The sequence below is a fragment of the Aotus nancymaae genome, unplaced genomic scaffold (assembly GCF_030222135.1).
Source record: "Aotus nancymaae isolate 86718 unplaced genomic scaffold, 86718_ANA_hifiasm-v0.15.2.pri h1tg000138l, whole genome shotgun sequence".
NCBI classification, from domain to species: Eukaryota; Metazoa; Chordata; class Mammalia; order Primates; family Aotidae; genus Aotus; species Aotus nancymaae.
The window spans coordinates 1,372,447-1,380,123 of NW_026988553.1; the positions used below are offsets into that span (position 1 = coordinate 1,372,447).

The window sequence follows — 7,677 nt, forward strand, 5'->3', positions numbered from 1 at the left end:
ACCTGAAATTATAAAAATTCTAGAAGATAACATTGGAAAACTCCTTATAGATTGGCTTAGGCAACGATTTCATGACCAAAAACTCAAAAGAAATTGCAATAAAAACAAAGATAAATAGCTGGGTCCTAATTAAACTAAAGAGCTTTTGCACAGCAAAAGGAGCAGTCAGCAGAGTAAACAGACAACCCACAGAATGGGAGAAAATCTTTACAATCTACACATCTGACAAAGGACTAATATCCAGAATCTAAAATGAACTCAAACAAATTGCCATGGGAAAAAAAAAAAAACAATCAATCCCATCAGAAAGTGTGCTAAGGACATGAATAGAAAATTCTCAAAAGAAGATACACAAATGGCCAAGAAACATCGCTTTTACACTGTTGGTGGGAGTGTAAACCAGTTCCACCATTGTGAAAGACAGTATGGTAATTTCTCAAGGATCTAGAAATAGAAATTCCATTTGACCCAGCAATCTCATTACTGGGTAAAACCAAAGGATTATAAATCGTTCTATTGTAAAGACACACGCACATGTATGTTTATTGCAGCACTGTTTATAATAGCAAATACTTGGAACCAACCCAAATGCTCATCAATGATAGACTGGACAAAGAAAATGTGGCACATACACACCATGGAATATTATGCAGCCATAAAAAAGAATGAGTTCATGTCCTTTGCAGCGACATGGATGAAACTGGAAACCATCATTCTCAGCAAATTGACACAAGAACAGAAAACCAAATACCACATATTCTTACTCAAAAGTGGGTGTTGAACAATGAGAACACACGGACACAGGGAGGGGAACATCACACACCAGGGCCTGGGAGGTGGGGGGCTAGGGTAGGAATAGCAGAGGTTGGGGGGCTAGGAGAGGGATAGCATTAGGAGAAATACCTAACGTAGATGACGGGTCAAGGGATGCAGCCAACCACAACCATGGCATGTGTATACCTATGTAACAAACCTGCATGATCTGCACATGTACCCCAGAACTTAAAGTATAATAAATAAATGTTAAAAAGTAAAATAAAATAAATAAAATAAAAAGAAATACCATTTGACCCAGCAATCCCATTACTGGGTATATATCCAAAGGATTATAAATCGTTCTATTATAGAGACACATGCATACGTATGTTCATTGCTGCACTGTTTACAATAGCAAAGACTTGGAACCACCCCAAATGCCCATGAATGATAGACTGGGTAAAGAAAATGTGGCACATATACACCATGGAATACTATGCAGTCATAAAAAGGATGAGTTCATGTCCTTTGCAGGAACATGGATGAATCTGGAAACCATCATTCTCAGCAAACTGACACAAGAACAGAAAACCAAACACTGCATGTTCTCACTCATAAGGACATGAACAATGAGAACACATGAACACAGGGAGGGGAACATCACACACCAGGGCCTGTTGGGGGGTGGGGGGGCTGGGGGGCTAGGGGAGGGTTAGCAGGGGGTCGGGGAATCAGGGAGGGGAAATACCTAATGCAGGTGATGGGGAGATGGATGCAGCAAACCACCATGGCATGTGTATACCTATGTAACAATCCTGCATGATCTGCACATGTACCCTTGAACTTAAGTATAATAAAAAAAAATAGCTATTTCAAAAGTATATGAGATGGAGTTAATGAGTTAATACAAAGTTCTTATTGCTCAGCCTGACAGTCAGCAAATGTCTAATAAATGTAAGCTATTATTACAAGAAAAAAAGAATTTGTTTTTAATCAAAATGGATTAAACTTTAGTTTTTTTTAAGATTCCTGGGCTCCATTCTTCCTGTTTGTAAACATCAGTGTGTTCCTTCAAATATGTCTTTTCTATCATTTATATTAAAGACCTGATCATAAAGTTAAAAAAATAAAAAGAAAAAAGAAAAAAATGCTCAACATCACTAGTGATAGAGGAAATGCAAATCAAAACCACAATGCAATACCACCTTACTCCTGTAAGAATGGCCATAATGAAAGAATTAAAAAGCAGTAGATGTTGGTGTGGATGCAGCAATCAGGGAACACTTCTACACTGCTAGTGGGAATGTAAACTAGTACAGACACCATGGAAAACAGTGTAGAGACTCCTTAAAGAACTAAAAGTAGAACTACCATTTGCTCCAGCAATCCCACTACTGGGTATCTACTAGAGGAAAATAAGTCATTATTTGAAAAAGATACTTGCACACACATGTTTATAGCAGCACAATTTCCAATAGCAAAATTGTGGAATCAACCCAAATGCCCATTAATTAATGAGTAGATAAAGAAATTCCGGCATATGCATATATATATATATGGAATACTACTCAGTCACAAAAAGGAATGAATTAACAGTAATGACCTGGATGAGATTAGAGACTAGTATTTTAAGTGAAGTAACTCAGGAATGGAAAACCAAACATTGTATGTTCTCACTGATATGTGGGAGCTAAGCTGTGAGGACACAAAGGCATAAGAATGATAAAATGGACTCTGGGGACTTTGGGGGAAGAGTAGGAGGGGCAAAAGATAAATGCCAACAAATATAGTACAGTGTATACTGCTCTGGCGATGGGTGCACCAGGTTCTCACAAATCTCTGCTTAAGAACTTACTCATGTAACCAAATACCACCTGTACCCCAATAACTTATGGAAAAATAAAATTAAAAAAAGAATATGTATGAAGATATGCAAATGGTCAACAAACAAGGAGAAGGTACATTACAAGTCATCATAGAAAGTCTAATTAAAACTATAATCAAATACCACTACACATTCACAATAAAGGGTAAAAGGTCAAATAGGATTTGAAGCAATTACATCTCTCATACATGAAAGGTGGAAGTTTAAAATAGCACAACCATTTTGAAAAGGTCTTTGGCAGTTTCTCAAATATACCTACACCCACAATCCAGCAATTCTACTCATACATACATAACCAATAAAATGGAAATCATATGTTCACAAAAAAAGTTAAATAAGAAAGTTCATAAAAACTTTATTCACAATAGCTAAAAACTGGGGGAAAAAAAACAAATTCCACAGCAGTATAATCGATAAACAAACTGTGGTACAATCATGAAGGCTCTATTTAGTACTAAAATGAACAAACTGATGATAAATGCAACAACAGGTGTGGATCTCAAAACTGTGATGCTGAGTAAAAGAAGTGACACAAAATGGAATATATGCCATATGATTTCATTTATATGGAGTGCAGGAATAGGCAAAATTCATCTATGATATGAGAATGGTCACTTAAAGGATGGGATAGTGACTGGAAAGGGCACAAGGGAACTTTCTGGGGTCATGGAATATTCTTTACCTTGATCTGGGTGATGGTCGCATTAATGTATTCATTTGTCAAAATTAATCTTTTTATTTAAGTTTTGTAGTTTTCATTATATGCAGATTATATCTCAATAAAACACTGAGAAAACCAAAACAAGAGGATCACTTGAATATTCCTATAACTATTAAATAAACTAAAAACTAAACATCTCCCACAGAGAAAATCTAGGCAAAAATGGCTTTGCTGGAATTTCCAGCAATAATTCAAGAAGAAAGTAATTATGATCTAACATAAACTCTTCCACAGAATAAATAAAGTTATAAAACTCCCCAAATTACTTTTTGTTGAGGTAGCATAACCTTGAGATCAAAATCTGACAAGGACTGTATGAACAAATAAAATTAGAGGCCATTCTGACTCATGGCCATGAATGAACAAATCCTTCAAATGTTCATAAATCATATCTAACAATATATAAACAGCCTAATACATCGTGACCTAGTTGGATTTATCCCAGGAAGGCAATTCTGGTTACAATTTTTTAAATTTAATTCAGTACATTAATATTTTAGAGAATAATATTTTGACTACATAAAGAGGCATAGGCAAAAAGATCTTGATAAAATTTATATATACCAAAAAATAGAAAACAAGGAAGACATGGGAACTTAATATGATACAATGTATCTAGAAATATATATTCAAACTATTACACATATCTGTAATATATTAAAATACTGGTCTTTGAGACAGGGTATATAACAAAATGGCTGCCATCATCACTACTATTCAGCATTATAGTGGAGGTCCTAGACAATTCAGCACATTAATAAGAACATAAGCATGCAAAAAGAAGTGTAAAACTATCATTTATATAGTATATGACTGAGTACTTAAAAAATCTTTTAAAATCTATGGATAAAGTGTTACATTTACAAAGGGACTTTAGTAAAATTGCTGGATACAAAAACAATATATGAAAAATAACTTTTTAGTTCTACAAATGAGTAAGAAATATTTAAGCCATTCAAAGATCCTAGTTATAGTAGCCTCAAAAATATCTATTCAAAAATGCTTATGAATAAAAGTATATGAGAGGCAACAGTCTTCTACAACTACAAAAAACTGGATGATTTACAAAAATTGTAATGTTAAATTACCAAATAGTGGTGGAAACATAGATTAAATAAATTAAAATTTCAAGGAAGGAAAATCTTTTCCATTGTGAGTTGACAATCTTCAACTGTTTTTCTGCTTTGGAAAATTTACCAACTCTGAGAACAGGCTGAAAACCAGGCTCACTCAAACAAAGGGCCTCTGCTGGAGGAGAGAAAAAACAGCAAAGCTTTTGGCAGTTTGACAAGGCTGGTGTGACAAATACAAAAGTTAATGATACACAAATGCTCAGCAGGTTTTCCCCACTGAACATTTGCTGACTTTTGGTATAGTTAGGTAAAATACTCATAAAAAGGTGAAGTGAAATCTCCAGCAATCACCCAGTTCTTAGGAAACAAACATGTGCCAGAATTTGAAATTCCAGGAGGCTGCAAATTGTGAATAGCAGATCTGGATCTTTCACAGTCTTTCAGAGATTACAAAATAAAAATCTACAAAGCTCTTATATCCTAGGGAAAAGAAGCAAACCAGACATAGACTCAGTTTTACTAAAACTGCACTCTAGCCCTCATCATGAACAATTTCTGACTGGATTAAATTAAGCATATGCTCACCTTATGTGCCTAAAAGGGGAAAAGTGGAACTCTCTGTAGAATCTCTCATCTGAAGCCTCTACAATATTTTATACATGGTACATGACATGCAATGAAAATATTACTAGATATACAAAGAAGTAAAAATATGACATATATATCAAAATAAAAGATGAAAAAAGATGCAGAAACACACATGATCTGGATAGTGAAATCATCAGAAAATGACTTAAAAATTAACTATGATTAATGTTTTTAAACGAAGGAAAGGTTAAATAAAAGATGTAAAAGAACCAAGAACTGTAATACAGAATTTGAATTAATGAAAATAAAAATCAATTGGATATCATACAATGAAAAACTAAGAATTCAGTGCATTGGATTAATGGGATATGTAACACAAAAGAACAGGTTTATATGACTCCAAAATCATAGAAAATATTAAAATTGAAGCACAAGAACAAAAATAACTGGGAAAAAAGATAGAGCATAAGAGATATGTAGGACACAGTAAAAAACTAACAAACATGGAATGGGAGAAAAGAAGGAATGGGGCAGAAGCAATACGTAAAGAAATAATATTCAAAAAGTTTACAAAATTAATAAAAGACATACATCTACAGAATAAATACACTCAGTGAATCATAAACAGGATAAACAAAATGAAAACCACACCTACGTACATCATTGTCAAGTTGTTGAGAAAAAAAGAGATGAAGAAGCAGCTTCTTGGCTCCTTCTGGCATCTCAGCATGGTTCAGCCCACCTGCCTCCACTCCTGCCTCCACCATGTCCATCAGGATAACCAAAAAGTCCTACAAGTTGTCCATCTCTGGCCTCCAGACCTTCAGCAGCTGCTGCTACAGGAGGGGACCTGGTGCCTGCATCAGCTCTTTGAGCTTCTCCCGAGTGGGCAGCAGCAGCTTCCAGGCTGGCCTAGGTGGAGGCTATGGTGGGGCCAGTGGCGTGGGAGTCATGACCACTATCACTGTCAACCAGAGCTTGCTGAGCCCCCTTAACCTGAAGGTGGACCCCAACATCCAGGCCGTGCTCACACAGGGGAAGGAGCAGATCAAGACCCTCAACGAGTTTGTCTCCTTAATCGACAAGGTATAGTTCCTGGAGCAGCAGAACAAGATGCTGGAGATGAAGTGGAGCCCCCTGCAGCAGCAGAAGACAGCTCAGAGCAACATGGACAACATAAGTGAGAGCTACATCAACAACCTTAGGCGGCAGCTAGAGACTCTGGGCCAGGAGAAGCTGAAACTGGAGGCGGAGCTTGGCAACATGCAGGGGCTTGTGGAGGACTTCAAGAGCAAGTAGAAGGATGAGATCAGTAAGCATACAGAGATGGAGAATCAATTTGTCCTCATCAGGAAGGATGTGGATGAAGCTTATATGAACAAGGTGGAGCTGGAGTCTCTCTTGGAAGGGCTGATTGATGAGATCGACTTCCCTAGGCAGCTGTATGAAGAGGAGATCCGGGACCTGCAGCCCCAGATCTCGGACAAGTCTGTGGTGCTGCCCATTGACTACAGTGGCTCCCTGGACATGGATGGCATCGTTGCTGAGGTCAAGGCACAGTACGAGGAGATGGCCAACCACAGCAGGGCTGAGGCAGAGAACTTGTACCAGATCAAGTATGAGGAGTTGCAGACACTGGCTGGGAAGCATGGGAATGATAAAAACTGAGGTCTCCAAGATGAACTGGAACATCAGTCAGCTCCAGGCTGTGACTGAGGGCCTCAAAGGCCAAAGGGCTTCCCTGGAGGCCACCATCACAGCCAAGCAGCATAGGGAGCTGGCTGTTAAGGATGCCAATGCCAAGCTGTCCGAGCTGAAGGTCACTCTGCAGCAGGCCAAGGAGGACAGGTGTGGTAGCTGTGTGAATACCAGGAGCTGATGAACATCAAGCTGGCCCTGGACATCGAGATCGCCACTACAGGAAGCTACTGGAGGGCAAGGAGAACTGGCTGGAGTCTGGGATTCAGAAGATAAGTATTCATAGGAAGAACACCAGTGGCTATGCAAGTGGTCTGTGCTCAGCCTATGGGGGCCTCAGAAGCCCCCGCCTCAGCTATGTCCTGGGCTCCAGCTCCTTCAGCCACATCAGCTTCACCAGGGCCATGGTTGTGAAGAAGATCGAGACCTGCGATGGGAAGCTGGTGTCCAAGTCCTCTGATGTTCTGCCCAAGTGAACAGTTACGGCAGCCCCTCTCAGCCTGCCCCTCCTGTGGCTGCTGGGCAGGGGAGCACAAGGTACAGGAGACCCACCTGAGGCTTAGCCCTAGCCCTCAACCCACCCGCTAGGGAGTTTACTGCCTGGGGATCCCCCTTGTCCATGCCTCCAGCTACAAAACAATTCAATTGCCTTTTATTGTGTGTGTGTGTGTCCAAACTAAAACCTCAGCTAGCTCTGAAAAAAAAAAGAAAAGAAAAGAAAAATATGATAGAGAATCTTTAAAGCAACCGGATGAATAAAAGACAGTACATTTAGAAGAACAACTGGAAAACTGAAGGCAGATTTCCTAAAAGAAACAGTGTCAGTCAGAAGGTAATACTATAACATTTTTAAGTGCTAAAGTAAAAATAACCACAAGGAACTATCAACATAGAATTCTACACCCAAAGAAAGTATTATTCAACAATGTAGATGAAATAAAGAGGCTTTCACATGA

General features: G+C 38.5%; 1 pseudogene; it reads left to right on the forward strand.

Moving 5' to 3' along the window:
* Positions 1–5,788: 5,788 nt before the first annotated feature.
* Positions 5,789–7,197, forward strand: LOC105708106 (keratin, type II cytoskeletal 8-like; annotated as a pseudogene).
* Positions 7,198–7,677: the final 480 nt, after the last annotated feature.